A 19,262-nucleotide genomic window follows, 5' to 3' on the forward strand; every position below is an offset into this window, starting at 1 on the left:
GGCATAACATGTGGAGGAGAGTCGTATGACATAGGAGCTTTGCTCTGATGACCTCCCATGTCCCTAACTTCTTTATGGTTCTTTAGGTTATCTGGACGTTTTAGGAGGCATATTTTGTTATTGTGTTCAACAACACATAAAAGCATCTGAGGTTAATAAGTATTCCATCTGGGAAAAGAGAAACAGAATTGTGAACTACTGAAGGCCAAAATGTATATAACGAATGGTGGAGTTTTTAACTTGAGATTCCTTTTGTCAGTCCTGTGTACAAGGAATATTTCTGCTGGTGATTACTTTCAGTTGCAACATTATAATTCACAGAATTGAGTAGGAATTACAAAATATAGAAAAAGAAAGAAAACCCGAAACTGTTAGAATCCACATGAATTTTAATGATTTATTAGCATATGCACAAAGCGTGAATGTTAAATATGGCAAATTGATTGATCTGAGGCAAACTTCCAAGGGGAAAAATTGCTACATACTCTCTCTCTCTTTCAGTTAACATCTGCCATGTAGTGGAGGTTCCAGAGAAAAAGTGAGAGAAGCTGAGTCTGCACCCTCAACATGGAGGAAATAAGCTCTCTTAGGACCAAGAACAGAGGACAGAGGAAGGACTCCAGCATGATGGGCACCAAGGGATTTTGGTCCTTCTGAGAAAGAGGAGGTAAAGTGAATCCGTGTGGTCCTTGCAATTGTTGGTGGTAGTGGGGTGTTGGAACTAGGAAGGATCACCCTTGGAGTCTAAGAACATGTAGAGGAGAAAAGCAACAAAAACCCTATGTCCAAGAGAACGTCAGGGACTGGTTACCTGCTGAGGAAGTGGTAGTAGGTAAAGCTTGCTTTGCAGAACTAGCCATAAGAACATTTACTGGGGGAGGTATCAGCAGATTGAGCCCCTCAGGCCTGAGCTGTTATCTAATGGTGTTTCTGGGCACTGACATCAGAATTAAAGAACATTTGTGAGTCTCCAGCTTTTTCACAACCTGTGGGGAAGCAGATAACTCTAAGGGGAGAGGGAGGAGCAGAGTTGTCTGGCAGTGGATGGTTCACTAACGGCTTGCAGGTAGCAGACAGAGAGAAAGAGAGAGAGTGTGTATGTGTGTGTGTGTGTAGTTGTGCTCAGAGACACTTTTCCACCCTTTAGGACAATTGCTTAAGGAATACCTGTAAGGAGGGAAACTGAGTCTTTAAAATATTTTCTCCTTTTACTGCTAAATAATGAAACACAATCCAGAACCATGTTGAGTCAGAGTGCAACTTTTCAACATTTTCTTGTTGCTTTTAAAGCAGAATGGTCCCTTCCACCTTGGCAGAAGGGAGAGCTGCTGATCTGCTGTTGCTCTGTAATAACCGTCTAGGGTTCCAAGCTGGCCCAAACCGAGCTTCGGCTTAATGAATTATGGAGGCAACATACCTTTTAAATAAAGCCCCGCCTGGAAGAACTGCAAAAAAGAGAAAAAAAAAAAAGTACCTGTAGGAAGACTGCATGCAGTGGCTCATGCCAGTAATCTCAGCAGTTTGGGAGGCCAAGGTGAGAAGATCACTTGAGCTGAGGAGGTTGAGGCTGCTGTGAGCCCTGTTCACGCCACTGCACTTCAGCCTGGGTGACAGAGTGAGAATTTGTCTCAAAGAAGAAAAAAAGAGTACGTGTAAGGAAAACAAACAAACAAGCAAACATAAAAGCAATAGAGCAAGTGCTGTTGTTTAAAAGCATTCCCAGCACCATTAGCATCTGGGTACCTCCATTAGCATGTCTTTTTCTTTTTCTTCCCCATATCTAGGCCTTATCACAAGCCTGTTATTTATCCATCCCTCTGCCACTCTCTGACTTAGGTTGCATCATCTCTTGACTGGATCACAGCCACAGCATTCTAATTACCCTCTCTACCTATCCTCTACCCTGTAGCCAAAGCGATCTTTTTAAAAAGCTAAACAGATTATATCATCCTCATACTTAATGTACTTCAGTGGCTTCATTTTTCCTCTGAGGGTAAAGACTAAAGTCATTACCATGGCCTACGAGCCCTGATGTGATTTGGGCTCTACTCCTGTTTCATGAGTACTACCCTCTCTCTCTTCTTTATTCTCTGCCTGCTGTAATGTGTGGAATAACTGTTGTAGGAACAGCACAGATGAAACTCCACCAGAGGACATGGAGAGATTTGGAAACAGGAAAAAGGCCTTACTGCCAGTGTGCAAATATGAAATAAGAGAGATCACGAGAAAATATATCTGAGGCTTAAAAGAAGAGAAAGGTCCAGTATTTCAACTGCAACCGGGAAACAAAGGATTCCTCCAGGGTTAAGGCCCGGTTTGGATACCAGCTGCCATTTCCCATTACAGATTGAAAATTTTGCAAGAGCCTGCCTATTACTAAGCTTGATGACATTCCTCTCTGGTCTTCATGATAGTCTGCAGAGTCAAGGGCTGATCACAGCTAAAGTCCAAAGTCCTTTATGAATTTTCATCAAAATTAGATTTCCGGAAACTATGCCTGCTCACAGTGGCTTTTAGGTATATGATAGCAGAGCCAGTAATTCAATATTCTTTATGGAGAGTTGGAAGTGAACCAGCATAATTCAACTGAAATTAGAGAGTGTAGGGGTTAGGGGTATCTCCCAAAGGATAGGTGGGTGAATTGATGTCTTAATTAATTATTAATATTAATTAATAGATGCTATAATAAGTGAATGCTGATGGTTCAGTGCCTTAATAGAATGTGTTTCTTGCTCACATAAAATCCAAATCGAGTGTTTGTGGATGGCATTCCAGGCAGTGATTCAGCAACTCGAGCTTATTCCATCCTGTCAGTCTTCCGTCTCCTGCAAACCCTAGAGTCCAGTAATTTCAGTGAGCAGATGGGGAAAGAATGATGAGGAAGGCACAACTGCTGTTTATCTACTTCAGCCTAGAAGTGACTCACTCTGGCTCATGTTCCATTGGTGAGAACCGGTCATATGGCTCTATCCTAAATGAAAGTTGGGTAGCTGCTTTCCAGAACAACACCACGGAAGAAGAGTATGTTTTTGGTAGATAGCTGGTAATCTCCACAACAGAGTGAGAGAAAAATCATGTTTCATCTGTTGATTCCTACCCATTATTATTATTATTATTATTATTATTATTATTATTATTATTATTGTTTTAATTTTAAGTTCAGGGGTCCATGTGCAGGTTTGTTACATAGGTAAACTTGTGTCATGAGGGTGTGTTATACATATTATTTCATCTCCCAGGTATTACGCCTAGTTATTTTTTCTGATCCTCTCCCTCCTTCCACCCTCCCCCTGTCTGATAGGCTTCAGTGTGTGTTGTTCCCCCTCTGTGTGTCCATGTGTTCTCATCATTTAGCTCCCACTTATAAGTGAGAACATGCAGCATTTGGTTTTCTGTTCCTGCATTAGTTTACTAAGGATAATAGCCTCCAGCTCCACCCATGTCCCTGCAAAGGACATGATCTTGTTTTTCTTTTTCTTTTTCTTTAACCTACTCATTATTATGTATTAATTTTTCTTCCCTTAGCAATAATCACTAGGTTGAATTATTTATAATTTGTTGACTGAATCTTAAAACAGTTGGACTCTCTCAGGAGAGGAGAGAGACTGGTAGGATTTCCCGTTGTGAGAAAGTTTGCTCCATTCAGTTTTTGTCTACAGGATGAATAAGCATTCTTTCTCTCACTGTGGTAGTGGTAGGGTGTGGGAGATAGCGAAATTCTTGTCTGTTTGAGATCTGCCTTGTACTCCCACTTTGACTCATGTCCAATGACTTAATGGCATTTTATATTGATCACACACATAGTTGAGGGGCTTGGTGGAGATATTATTTACTAGCATGAATTTTTGTGTGTGAATATTATATAGTAAGAAGTAATATTGTTCAGTATATACATTTTCTTTGTGACATGAAATAAGACAATGAGTTGTTTTTTTCCGTAATCCACTCACAATGGACAGAAAGAGTATTAACTAAAATGTTTGAGGGTGAAGAATAAGTTAAGAGTACATGGGGGAAAATTACCTGTTCTACTAAGTAAGAATACTTAGTATTGTCTGCTAATGCAGAGGGCTGGGCCAGAGAAGGTCAGTAAATGTTAATATAAGAGATTAACACACTATGGTTGGGTGCAGAATCTGAAGCAGATTGTCTGATATTGTTGTTTTATTTTTCTACTACATCTAATTAGGTAGATGACAACTTTAAGAAAACCCTTTCTTCCTTTACTAATGCCAAGGAGGATCAGCTCAAGAGCCATTTGTATGTCTTTCTTTCTCTGATGTTCTTCATGTTTGAATATTGGAAGGACAGAGAAAAAATTCATTTGCTTAAGAAAAGCAAATAGACTGGGCACAGTGGCTCAGGCCTGTAATCCCAGCACTTTGGGAGGCCAAGGCAGGCAAATTACCTGAGGTCAGGAGTTCGAGACCAGCCTGGCCAACATAGTGAAACCCCATCTCTACTAAAATACAAAAATTAGCCGGGCTTGCTAGTAGGTGCCTGTAATCTCAGCTACTTGGGAGGCATAGGCAGGAGAATCGCTTGCACCCGGGAGGTGGAGGTTGCAGTGAGTTGAAATCATGCCACTGCACTCCAGCCTAGGTGACAGTGCAAGACCGCCCGCCCCTCCAACCGCCAAAAAAAAAAAAAAAAAGCAAATAAATGTTCTGTGACTCTAATGGTTGGAGGTTGGGGAGACAGAGCAGGGTATCTGCTGTGAGGGAAATTTAAGAAATATGGATTCATCAATTGAAATTTTGTTCAAGTCCCATGTACTTACCTAGGGTGGCATTTTAGTAACTGGTGCTGACTCAAACAATGTTTTTCTGAGATATTTTACCCAGATTAGAAACAGGCGAAAGGATCTTGGCCTACTGTTAGGATTCATTTTCACAGTTAGCCCAATCTCGCGGTGGTTGTATATTTGCAATAAAATACGTGGGTGGACAGAGCAGAGGATTATCCCTGAGATGTCGAATAGAAAGATTAAGGCTGTGACATCAAGATGATTCCACTGCATACAAAGCCTGCATTTCTTTAGATATCAGGAATATCTGCCAAGGGGAGGCCATCAGAGAGTTCCATGCACCGAGGGTTCTATTATCTGTCAGAACACAGATCTAGACCTAAGCAGTGGGCATTACTAGCAGGCACAATTTTCTAAATATCAATATCACTAAAATATGGAAACAGTGAGAGTTGTCTCAGAATGGAATAGGCCACTTTGTATGATGGAGTCCTCCATTATGCTGGACAATGATTAGGGGTTAAATACTTGGGCTAGATTTCAACCAGGTGACTTCTGAGAGACTGAATATACAAATGGACAATGGCTGGACCATACATAAAAAGAGAACCCTGATCCACAATCTGCAGCAACCAGCCCAGGAAATCAATTCATAATCTCTAGTAACCAGTCCAGGAAGCCAACCCACTATCTATAAATCAGACATGTAGGAAGTCAGATCATTATCTCTAGCAACTGGTCCAGGGAGCCAAACACTAACCCCTATAACAATCAGTCTCAAACAACCAGGAATTGATTAATAACTGGCAGCTTCCTTGATTCTCTTTCCCTTTTTACAAGTTAGGTCCAACCAGAAAAAGCCAAATATGCCCTCCTAACCAATCACACAGGTTGCCCTGCTTCTAGTTAGCCCATTGACAGCTTCCCCGTGCCAACAGCCTCCAAACAGGGCTGACCTGAAACTTTTGCCTTTTTCCGCTCTAAAGCTTTCCCACTGCCCTGCCTGCCAGTCTCTGCCAAAATGCAAGTGATGGAGGCTCTCTTGCTAGAGCAATCTCTGAAGAAATAGCCTTTGCTTGTTCTCATTTGCTTGGTCTTCATTTGTTTCCACAATTCTAATGATCTTCTGATATTTAGATTCTAAAAATCTAAGTAACAGGAATTCTAACGACAAATTAGTGCACCCATTAGCCCATGCCAACTTCTCAGTATTGTGACGTCACTGCCTCCAGGTTTTTAGGCTCACGGCATTGGAGGTGCCTGCGGTAGGGGAGAGAGCCTTGTCTGGGTAAAAAGCCCAGGTGCACTCCTTGCTGGGAACATCTCCTGCCTGTGCGACTCTGTGTCTTCAAGATTCTCTCCTTATCCCTCAAATGGGAGTGGTACTAATTCACTGTGTTTCTTTTTTTTTTTTTTTTTTCTTTTTTAGAGACGGAGTCTCACTCTTGTCCCCCAGGCTGGAGTGTGATGGAGCAATCTCGGCTCACTGCAACCTCCGCCTCCCGGGTTCAAGCGATTCTCCTGCCTCGACCCCCCGAGTAGCTGGGATTACAGGTGCCTGCCACCACGCCCGGCTAATTTTTGTATTTTTAGTAGAGACGGGGTTTCACCATGTTGGCCAGGCTGGTCTCGAACTCCTGATCTCAGGTGATCCACCCGCCTCAGTCTCCCAAAGTGCTGGGATTACAGGCATGAGCCACTGCACCTGGTCCACAGTGTTCCTTTTTTGAGATGGAGTCTTACTCTGTCACCCAGGCTGGAGTGCAGTGGCACGATCTCCACTCACTGCAACCTTGGCCCCTGGGGTTCAAGCAATTCTCCCACGTGGGTAGCTGGGACTATAGGTGTGCGCCACCATGCCTGGTTGATTTTTTTTTTTTTTAGTAGAGATGGGGGTTTCACCATGTTGGTCAAGCTGGTCTTGAACTCCTGACCTCAGGTGATCCACCTGCCTCGGCCTACCAAAGTGCTGGGATTACAGGCGTGAGCCACCACGCCTGGCTGTCACAGTATTTCTTGTGGATTGAAAAATACAATGCATGGGAGAGTAAAAATAAATGCTTAAAGAGTTTGTGTTGTGCTTTCGGTTTCACCCAACACATACTTTCACAGAACTTACCATGTGCCCGTCACTGTTCCAAGTACTTGCTGAATAACTCCTCTAATCCTCATAACATCCCCATGATGTTGGTATTAATATTATACCCATTTTAACAAGGAGGAAACTGACGCTTGGAGAGATCCACTGCTCTTGCAAAAGTGTACAAGTAGTAAGTAGTTTGTGAAGAACTAGGACTAGGATTTTCTCTTGGCTCTTCTGATACCTTGTTCATTACAAATTCTCACATTATTTATAAAAAATTTGCCATGCCTTAAGTAATTTCTTTTGATTTAGGCACGGCTGTGGCCCAGATTCTAACAACCTTTCACTTAGACTACCGCCACATTCTAAGTTGGACTCTTCATTTACAAGTTCTTTTGTCAACAAATGGCAATAAAATAAGATTTTTTTTCTATCAGAGGTAACTTATTTGATACTTCCCAAAAGTACCCAGTTGCCTTTGTTATCAAACTCCAAACCTTGTGCCCACAAACTTTCTAACAAGTATAACTAAAATGTATTGACCATTTTATTATACACCAAGCTTTATACTAAACATGACATAGATAATATATCTAATCTATATATAATCTCATTTAATATATATTTAGAAAAATAATATCACATATGTTAACTTATATGTATTATATCACATGTATTATACTATGTATTATATGAGTTTTATGTACATCTCTTTTTTATGAAAATCTGATTTTATACATCTGCACTGTCCAATATGCTAATATTTAATATAATATATATACATATATATAATCTCATTTAATCCTCATGGAGTGGGTACCATTTTGAGTCCTCGATGTGAGGATATTGAAGCCGAGAGAGACTATATGACTAGCTAGTGGCCAGTGGATCTAGGCTAAGTCTGTCAAGTGTCAATTTCCAGGCTGACCACCTCTACTTCCTTCCTCCCTAACCTCTGTTTGCTTTGTGTAGATAAGTTTTGTATAAAGCTATCTATTTTATTTCCCATTCTACTCTCTTAAATCAGCTTCGGGTATATAGTGTTTCATTCCAGAGTCTTTCTTCTGCTCAATCATTTTCCCCTCATCTCAATCAAATCAAATCAAATCCCTAGTCTCGGAAACACAGCTTGCCTCTCAATTGCTTTTTGGTGAATGCTTCCCAGGCTAATGCTATCAGATAAGCCCTCAACACTTGTAAACTTTACATATATTTTGAGTTGTTTTGATGCAGCGTTTTCAATCTCTATCATTTAATTCACATCTGATCCTTATGTAGGTGTTCTGTTTCTTTTCTTTGTATCTCTTCACCCTAGTCTGTGCTAGATAGAAAACAGTAACATTACGGAAACCTCTGCCAGGCATGGGGAATGTTTTTATGTCTTTAGCCCTCTGAACTAACCAAGCTCTTCCAGCTACTTGTCACTTATTCACCCATTTACTTTCACCAAGCTCCTAATCTACTTTCTCAGTTTCAACAAATATTTAGTATCAACTGCATGAACACACCACACAACATGCATTCAAAGTTCAAACCCCATCCTAGTAGTAAAGAACAAAGAAAACCTTGTATAACAGGTGCTATGAAAACAGTATCATTAATTTCTACTAATTCTTATTCCTCTAAAAAGAAAAAGCAGAATTAGTTGGCTTCTTATTTAACTAGGTTCACATCTTTATTCTACTCATTGCCTCCCCTCATATTTCTGTACTTGACTAGGAAAAGGGTACATCATCATATAATTTGCCAGTCACAGCCCTTTCTTTTTATCTTGCTTTTACGTCTGCCATATATTGTAATCACAGTGTTAGTGTAAGCTGTAGAAAATCACATTTGTGTGTGGCCTTATCCTCACATAAATGTATCCTTTATATATAGTTCTGTAAAACACATAACTGCTTGCACAGATACATAGGTGCACACAATCATTGGAGAATGTAGCTGGTAGGATGAGAGGATGCTTGGCTCAGTAAAGGCAAGAGAAGTAAAGTCCAAGGGACCCTACTTCTATCTTTCCTCTTAGAATTGAGTTCTTCCTTGGCTCCCGTGTTTTATTGTTTTAACTTAATATCACATGTATTATACTATGTATTATATGAGTTTTATGCTTGTCTCTTTTTATGAAAATATGATTTTATACATCTGCACTGTCCAATATGCTAACCACTAGCCACATGTGGCCATGCTATACTTGGAATGTAGCTGGTTCAAATTACTCTAAGCCTAAATAGATTCCATATTTCAAAGACTAGATAAGAAAAATGTGACATTAAATATCTCCTTAATAATTTTTAATTTTGATCATTTGTTAAAATAACATTTTACTATATGTAGTTAAACGAAACGTATTTTATTTAACATTTAAATAAATATTTCTATACCTTTTTAAAGGTGTAGAAATTAATTTTAACTCTTTCTTTTTACTTTTAAAATATAGCTACCAGAAAGCCATCACACACATGGCTTTTGTTTGTGGCTCTTACCGTATTTCTATTGGAGAGTGTTATTATAAATGTCAGTGATTGTGCAGATTATTCAGACCTGCATATATGCATGTTGTGTGGTGTGTTCATGCAGTTGGTGCTAAATATTTGTTGAAACTGAGAAAGTAGATTAGGAGCTTGGTGAAAGTAAATGAGTGAATAAATGTTAAGTAGCTGGAAGAGCTTGGTTAGTTCAGAGGGCTAAAATTTGCTGCCAGATATTTAAGAATCTGTGTATCATTAGATATAATGGAGATGCAGAGGCAGGAACTTTACAAACAAATGCTATGGGATTGATAGAAAATAAGGTATGATAACTAAGGCATCCCGAAGATAGTCGACAAATATTTATTGAAGACATATTAGATGCCAAGTTCTGTTTTAAGCATCAGTGATATGAAATTGATTCACGTGTTACATTTTACCAACACTCCATGAGCTCCTGGCCTAGGATGAGAGTAGAAATACATACAATTAACAATGATCCAGTGAGACAGCCAGTCAGAGTAAACAGTGTTTGCTGAAATGCCATGTATACAGTACAAAGGAGTAAACAAGCTAAGTTTTAGAAGACCTTGGGCAGCCAAATGGCAATTAGATGAGAGTTTAATCATGTGAATGGGGGGTAAGGGCTCCACAGAGGTTGTCCTGAAATTCTTACTGCTTGTTTTCCTTGGAATAGTTCCATAGGTAACAGGCTTGAAACAGAAGGGAGTTCTGGAAGTATTATCTGAGAGAGTTTTTAACTAACTTGATACCGTACTTATGGTAACAGAAAATGCGTTAAGTGTAAGTGACTGAGTGTGCATTTCAAGCACTGGCCAAATTTCCAACTGCCTAACAACAGAAAAACAAGCACCTGTAGGCTATTCCAGGCATTCTCTCTCCAGGCCTTATTTAGGTTTATTTGGTTGTGTTTGGGAGAGAAACCAGTTTTCAAGTGAAGCAGGTGTATCAACATGTTTGGGTCATTACTGTGCAATGCGGTAACCAAACTTTTTACATCCCCGTTATATTTTCTAGCAGCAAAGGTGATGTCCTCAACTGTGTGCCAGGCAGTGGCTGTACCATTATCTCATTCAGTTTTATGCCCATTCTAAATGCAACATTTCATTTGGTGACATTTCCAAAGTAGTGTGTAGGAAAGTTGTTCATGTGATGCTTATAAAGGTCACAGGGCTAACATTTTTGCCCACTTCATCTGTGAGAACTCGATAGAGAAAAACACTTTGCCTTCTTTCAGGAGAGACATAAAACAGAGATCTGGTCCACTTGTGGATATCGAAGCACCTCTGTGGTCTCATGCTAGGGTGGTTGATTGGCTGCAGTGTCCTGGCAAAGCTTACATTGTCTGAACTGTGCTCATAAGGAGTTATTCTTTGAATTCATAGAGCTGAGTGGGTCAACAGATCCTATATATAGTAGTGAGAATCCAGAAGATAATAAGGATAGGATGAGTGAAATTATCTTATTGATTTAATTGAGCCATAGAGTTGCTATAAAAATTTCCAATTCAACAAAAACATTTTTATTGCCTAGTGGTATACTTTTTCATATAGCTCAAGAAAATTCTGTAAAAGAGGTACCATTATCCCCACTTAACAGAAAAAGAAACTGAGGCTCAGAGACATGAAATAATGGTCCATTGTTGCCCAGATAAGTTCTGTGTTTCTAATTTGATCTTAGGATTGTAGACACTGAAATGAATGCCTTTCTTTCTATGCCATGCAACTACTCATTGATAGCAGTGAGGGAGGGCTTGCTAGGTAAATCTCAACTCCTGTCAACTCTGACATTCTTTGTCTTTCTTTTTTTCTTTTTTAGTGACCTGAATATGCCATTTAACTTCTCAGACCCCTTAAACAGAGAAAACCAGTTGCTTCTTTCAGTGGAGAATGAAACAATATATTTCCTATTTTTAAAATAGGGAATATAATGGCGAGGCTATATTCCTGAAAAAAATGCAGAAACAATAACAATTTGAAATATGACAAAGTAATACATATTTCCTTTTCTGCAGTCACACACACACACACACACACACACACCCTGCTCTTTTGAACCTGATAGGATCTCATATAGCAATTACTCTTTTCTCCAAAATGGAAATGTTACAAAAATAAATTATTATTCTAAAATAGTATACTAAGTACATCCTATTTCCCTGGAAAGCATGCAAAAACTACAAAAAATGGCCCTCAAATAGTGGACTTTAAAAAGAAATTTTTTTGCATCTTTCTAGCTTCTCTTTTATTGCTCTTGTTCTAGAAGCTAGAGTGTCCGTCCTAACCAACTGACAGTCATGTATCTCCCTTATCAGATCTTTTTCTCCTGGGAAAGTAATGGACTATTCAGGTGCCTTTAGTTAGTTAGGGTTTAGAAACAGTGTTGGCAATTAAATAAAATAATTAGAAAATCAAAACTGGTTAAATAATTCAATTAATATTGACATTTTCAACATTTAGACTCTGATATTATCAGCCCCTAAAAAACAAGGATACATATACACCATGAATCCTGCCCTCAAGTAGATCAAAGCATTGTAGATGGAGAAATATACTGAAAACAAATGCTACATGCTAAACAGAAAAGGGGTTGCTGAGCGGAGGGAGTAATTATTTATAAAGGGAAGGTTGAGTAAGTTCACCAAAGAGTTCACAGAAATATCATCTAAACTATGTTTTGAAAGAGATTGCAAGAAGAGAATTCCAGATGAAGGGAAATCATGGACAAACGCCCTGAGATTGAATATAACATTTGGATGTAAAACCTAAAGAAATAATTCTTGAATAACTTTTAGGTTACCTGACTCTTGTGAAGAAGCTCTATTTGGGTAGTTTGAATTTTTGTCTTTCCTCAAGGCACCTCAGATTATTTTGAATTAACAAATGGGTTGGTACAAAATATTTTGTAATATTTGATTGGAATGCTATCTTGTTAAATTTCTTTCTACTTAAACATGATCAATATACATTAATTTAGTTCATGTATTATATAGCATTCCAGAACAGGAATTAGTCTTGATGAAGCATTCTTCATGATGTTGCTGTTGGAAAACATCAAAGTATCTCCAGAAAACCTGTTAATTAAGAAAAAGTAAATTTATGAAAAAATGACTGCAATAAGAGTGAACACCACCTGCAGTGTCTCTGAAGAGGAAGTAAGAAGAGGAATATTTATAGGGCTTTGCTGTCTGGGCTCAAGTTCTTTAAGGGAGAGTCTATTAAGGTAGGGAAGTGATTGGGATTGGGCAAAGTTTGTGATAGAACAGGCTTTATATACAAAAAGATTAAAAGACAATGTTTAAATTCTCACCAAATAAGAAGAAAATAATTTATTCAGCAATTTATGTGAACATATTTATATACCATAAGTAAAATAACTAGCAATAGTGTTCTGAAAATATTTTCCAAGTGCTCATTATTAGGAGCGAGTAAAATCTTTGGCCAGGGAATTACCAATGCTCTGGTGTATTTTAGGTTTTATTCTTTTGTCATCAAGGCTGCTTCTGTTCTATATATATATATATATTTTTTTTCCATAGGTTATTGGTGAATAGGTGGTATTTGGTTACATGAGGAAGTTCTTTAGTGGTGATTTGTGAGGTTTTGGTGAACCTGTCACCTGAGCAGTATACACTGAACCCAATTTGTAGTCTTTGATTCATCACACCCCTCCCATCCTTTCTCCCTGAATCCCAAAGTCCATTGTGTCATTCTTATCAGACTGCTTCTGTTCTATTTGTACCTTGCTGCTTTGACTGACTGAGAATAGTCAGTTTCCTGACTCAGGGAACATATTATTATTCACAGAGACTTCTCAGTACAGAGTTGCTTAAAGATCAAATTTTTAATGCAGAGTCTTTATCCTCCCTATTGAAATATATCTATTATTCATGAATAACCAAATTCACTTCCTGAGTGATATTTTAGTTATTATTATAGCTCTGGTTGATATCTCTACTTCTCTTGTCTCTGTCCTATCATTGAGGAAATGAGATGAATTGTCCACTGTTGTATTATTTACTTAAAACATTTAAACACCAGCAGTATGATGTAGAATGTATATTATCTATTTCTTAAAGGTGATTAAATATCATTGAAAACACTTACTTGGGAATATACATACAATTAGGCTACATTGAAAGGTTCTAATCTAGTAGTTCTCAACTTTGTCTATAAATTGGAATTACCTAGGAAGTTTGAAAAATAATAATGACTGATCCCACCCCCAGAAATTCTGATTTTTATTGGTCCTGGGTGTGGAAACTTAAAACCTCTCTCCCAATGATTCTAACATGCAGCCAGGATTGAAGACTACTGCTCTAATCGGACACATACTCACAAAGTTGCTAAGCTACAACTGTTCTTACCAGAGGTCAGCTCTAGAGCATTTATACATTATCATAAATGAAGGTATAAAGGATTTGTTATTGATGAAATGTGTGCTGTTTAAGATATACTGATTCACTAGAAATATGATGCAGCTGCCTCAGCCTTGCTCACACAGGACCTAAGAATCGAGTGGTCTGAGCCACCTCTGCCCTGATTTAAGAGTGTCATCCACCTCATGTCCCAATGGAATATTAGCTGACTCCTTCCACTAGGGCATCTGTTTCTAACTAAACTTGTAAGGCTGGGACTTTGCATATACAGAACATTTCATATGATTGTTTTCATGGTTGCTTGCTAATAAATGTTGGTATGTGTTACCAAATTCAGTGTAAGGCCTCCTTTTATAATGGCATATCTCCCAGAGATGAGATTGTAGTGGAACGACACCCCCTGCCCTCCCTTACCTTTAACCATTGGAAGTTAATGATAACTACCTTAGGGCCTTTTGCAATATGTATAGTCTTTTGTAGGGAGAAGTTTCCAGGTGAACTTCCAACTACAATAGAATTCTTCAGAAGCAGTGGTGGGGACACCATGAAACTGGAACTGCTCATGTAACAATATTAAAATCTGCTTCGGTTGAGTTTTTATAATCTGTCTTTTGGGCTGTATAGTTATGTTACCCAATACTCTGATAATTGCTGTGAAAAAAACCTTCTGAGTCTGACAGAATCCTTGCCCTTCTATTTTGTCCCCATGATAAGTTTATTGGGATATCACTTATATACAGAGAAATGCACAGATATTAAATGTACAGATCAGCTGGCATTGAACAATTGAATACATCTGTGTAGCTCTAATCAAGATACAGAACATTATCATCAGCCCAGAAAGTGTACTTGTGCCCCTTCTTATTTACTAACACCCTCCCACACACACACCAAGCATTGCTAATTGATTAGTTTTACTTAATCCATTATTTTATTTAAATGGAATCATATAGCACCCACTCTTGTGTCTGATTGCTTTTCCTCAGCATAATGCTTTTGAGATTTATGTGTTGCCTGTTTGAGTAGCCTGTGCTTTCTTATTGCTGAGAAGTACACCGTAGAATAAATGCCACAGTTTGTTTATCCATTCTCCTGCTGATGGTCAATGAGCTATATCCAGTTTTTAGCTATTATGACTAAAACTGCTATAAACATTTTATACAAGGCTTTTAGAGGACATGTTTTCCTTTCCCTTCAATAAATATCTAGGAGTGGAATTGTTGTCATGGGTAGATGTGTGATTGCCATTTTATATGTCCACAACCAATGTATCAGAGTCCTAGTTGCTCCACATCCTAATCAATATTTGTATTCCATCTTTTTCATTTTGATCATTCTAATGGTGTGTAGTGTTTTGTTGTTTGTCATTGCATTTTTAATTTTCATTTCACTGATGACTATGTTGAACACATTTTATGTGCTTATTCAATATTTTTTATATCATCCTTTATGAAATAGCTATTACCTATTTTTAATTGGGTTGTTTACCATTTTGTTTTTGAGTGGCAGGGATTATTTGTTCTGAATTCCAATCTTCTGTCATTTATGTGTTGTGAATATTTTTTCCCACTCCATCTTCTTAATAGAAGTTTTGGTAAAAATAAGTTTTTAATTTTGATAAATAAGATTTATCACTTTTTTCTCTTATAGATAGTGTTTCTCTGTCTTTTCTGAGAAATATTTGCCTATCTCATGGTTGAAAAATATACCTCTATGTTTTCCTCTACAAGTTTTATAATTTTAACTTTTATATTTGGGTCTGAAAATCATCTCGAAATAATTTTTACAGATGGCAACTTTTCTTTTCCCATTGAATGTACTTTGGTGTTCTGGCTAAAAATCATCTGACAGTATATGTGTGATCCATCCCTTCTATTTTGAGAAACAAATTTAATAACCATGAAATAATAGAAGAATGTGCAATTACATGATGAATTATGTGCTATATATGCTTACCAACAAAAGTGTTTTTGTTAACATAACAGAAGGCAAGCATCCTGTCATACTTCCCTTATTTCTCATTAAAATATTCAGGAAACATCATGAATCATCATAAAATAGCAACAAAAGTAAAAAGCAAAAGTAAAATATCAAAATCTAAGGAATTTTTCTAGTAACTGAGTTAGTTAAAATGGGTTGCCTTGTTGTGAATCTTTTTTCATTCATTATACTCAGCACTCAGTAAACATTTTCATTCTGGAGATTCATGTTCTTTAGTTGTAAAACATTTTATTGTATTAGTTTTTTTTATGATTATCTCCCCACCAGCATCTTATCTGTTCTCTTTCTGGACTTCCTATTAGTTGCATGAAATATCTCCTAGGTGAATCCCCATTATTCATATTTTTTTCTCTTACCCATCTCATTGGCTTTTTGTCTTACTTTCTGGGACATTATTATTATGGAATATGGGCTATTTCCAGGATATTGTTTTCTAAGACTTCTTTTGAATTTTGTACTACAGAAATTATACTTTAAAATTCCAAGGACTCTTTTTTTGGATTTTTTTCTTTATTATACTTTTTCCTTATTTAATTGATCTGTTAACATCTTTTAATTCTATGACAATGTTATGATTATTCTTACCTGCCTTGTCTGTTATCTGCACATTCTCTGTTTCCTCCTAGCTACTTTTTCCCATCTGTTCATTTTCCTAACTACATTTTCTGCTGGATTCTTTCCTTAAATGCCAAATAATCATTGGCTGCCCATTCATTTGAGTGAGGAGATAAAGACGTGGTTGGAAGATCATTGGATAGGGGTAGGCTTATACACTGATAGCCTTTACTCTAGGAAAGTCATATGACAAGCTAGTTAGCTTTGTCATTAGGGGAACTCCATGTTAGTAGATGTGAGTCTTTCTCTATTTTCTCTAGATAAAAGGTTCTGTAATATTCTGTCTGGAGACATCAGCTTAGCTGCTGCCATTCTGGAGCCAGGTGGGCAGGAGTTTGGGAGAGTGGCTCTGTGGTTCAGTATATTAATCCTCTGTTTTTGGTATGGCTGCACACTGGCCGGTCTTCGTACCTGGAACTTGGGTTTACTCTTGGAAGGTTGCCCACAGAATAAATCTTTGGTCTCTTGCTTTCCTCCTAGAAATTCTCCATTTTTGGAACAGATCTAACTGCTTCTGTGTGAGTCTGTTCTGACATTGCTATAAGGAAATACCCAAGACTGGGTCACTTATAAACGAAAGAGGTTTGAATGACTCACAGTTTAGCATGGCTGGGGAGGCCTCAGAAAACTTACAATCATGGTGGAAGGCAAAGGGGAAGCAAGGCACCTTCTTCACAAAGCAGCAGGAAGGAGAATGCCAAGCAAAGTGGGAAGAGTGCCTTGTAAAATCATCAGATCTCATGAGAACTCACTCGCTCTCATGAGAACAGCCTGGGGGAAACCACCCCCATCATTCAATAACCTCCACCTGGTCTCTCCCTTGACACAGGGGATTATAGAGATTACAATTCAAGATGAGATTTGGGTGGGGACACAAAGTCTAACCATGTCAGCGTCTTTTAACAATTTTTCAAAAATCACTTTATACCATTTGCTTATTTTTGCTTTCTATAGTATCTGATTTTTGAGTCATTTTGCATTGTCCTTTGTATTGTTATTCTGAGGCTCCACAGGGAAAATCAACTGGTTTTCATTGGTTTACACCATTGTAGGCGCTTAGGTTTGACTCTTTTCCATTTTGCTAAGCCACTGACCATTCTTTCATCTGTTTTCATATTTATAGAAATAGTTTGCATTATACATGTTTCCTTGTATCAAAGATAAAATTGAGTTTTCTCTTTCTTGTTCTAATTATTTTGGGGTGATTCTTTGAGAGGAGAAAAAAGTGAAAATCTTTTAACTATCTTGAAATCACTCATCTAATTGACTTAAAAAAAAGAAACTCCTTTAGACTAATATAACTATAAAAGAAGAAAAACATGTCTATTTCTTTCTCTTACTAGCAAAACTACTAAGATACTTGCATCAAACCTTACCTGAAGAAAAAAATCTAACCTGAAAATGAAGGCGAGTATAAATAGGACGATTTGTTTCTGACAAGTTCTTGAATGAGTGATACATATGCTGAGTATAGACATGCTAGGATTCTAACACACAACAGAATACACTCTCACTCCTACCTCTTTCTTAGCTTAGATATTTTGTATCCCTGTTGCATTTGTATGCTGAATCTCACATAGGTAAGTATTCATATAATCTTTATAGAAATAAGTAAAAATGTTACCTTCTTAGGATATTAGGTGGCAATAAAGATTAATTCCATATTTATTGTTCATGTGTATACTGATACAGTCACTAGAGACGATACTTGGTGACTCACAAGATTAATTTTATTTTTATAAAATGGATCCTCTACAATGGATTACTTGCTATATCTTGGAGCAAGGCAATTCTTGAGCTACTTCAAATATTTTTCCACTTTATTGGAGGCTTAGTATATATTATCCTTCAAATGTGCTGTAAATCCATTTAAATTAAAAATACTTTTATGCTTGCAGTTGGACGTCTTTTCACAGTTTTACAAAAAGAAGAATATAGCCATTCTGTTTTATTTTTCTTAAAACCATTTATTTAAATTCTTGTTGGAAAGTGGATTAGGTAACTACCCATGAGAATGATGTAGGTGATACTTTTATTGGGCCATCAGCCCTTTCCCCTCTCATCCCGTTGCTCATTAAGAGACTTATCTGACCTTCAGGATTTCTTGAGAGCCAAACCCTGGCAACGACTTCTGCAAATAACAAACAACAGAAGCTGGTTGGAGCGGCAGGGTAAGCAGACTGTCATTGGCAACTTTTTGGAATTATGTCAAAGCGATGCAGCAGCAATCCTTTAACATTGCTGCAGGCTTTTACCATGCCATCAAGCGCTAATCAATCAAGATGGGAAGATAAGCCCAGCACAATGGAATTAAAAAACTAGCAAGGTCAGCATCCTACACAGCATTAGACGGTTTCTACCTGCCCCCCCCCCATCCTTTTTTTTTAGTATGTTTTCCCTAAAACTTTTAAATCTAGAGTAGGGAGACCGTCAGCATTTAAAAAGAACATCAGCGTTTAAAAAGAGACATTGTAAATATGGCTGTGAAGATCACATGCTCCAAAAGACAATTAGGTCAACATATTTCTTCTTCTTTTTTTTTTTTTTTTTGCATGATGTAGGTTAAAAAAAGATTTCTACTAAACAACGACTGAACTTACCTTACAGAATATATGGGATGGATCTGGAGGTGTATAGGATGTGTCTATATCTACATTGATAAACAAAAAATGAATTAGTGGTTGAAAGTGGAGAAGCTGGATAATTTAAGACGAAGAAGAGGCAAAACTACAGATAATTCATATTAAGCTTAGTATGTTGTTAAAACTCACTAGCTGTCATTTTAGATAATTTTTATAATAGACAATAACAGTGTTAAATTTCTTTTGGAAGGTAAAAGGAAAGAAAAATTACCCTGATCATCATGGTGCAATTGTAAGAACTTAATGAAATTTTCTTCTAGTTTAAGATATTACTATACACAATAACATTTAGCAGATTATGTAAAGT

Source organism: Gorilla gorilla, chromosome 10, assembly GCF_029281585.2.
Source record: "Gorilla gorilla gorilla isolate KB3781 chromosome 10, NHGRI_mGorGor1-v2.1_pri, whole genome shotgun sequence".
Taxonomy (NCBI): domain Eukaryota; kingdom Metazoa; phylum Chordata; class Mammalia; order Primates; family Hominidae; genus Gorilla; species Gorilla gorilla.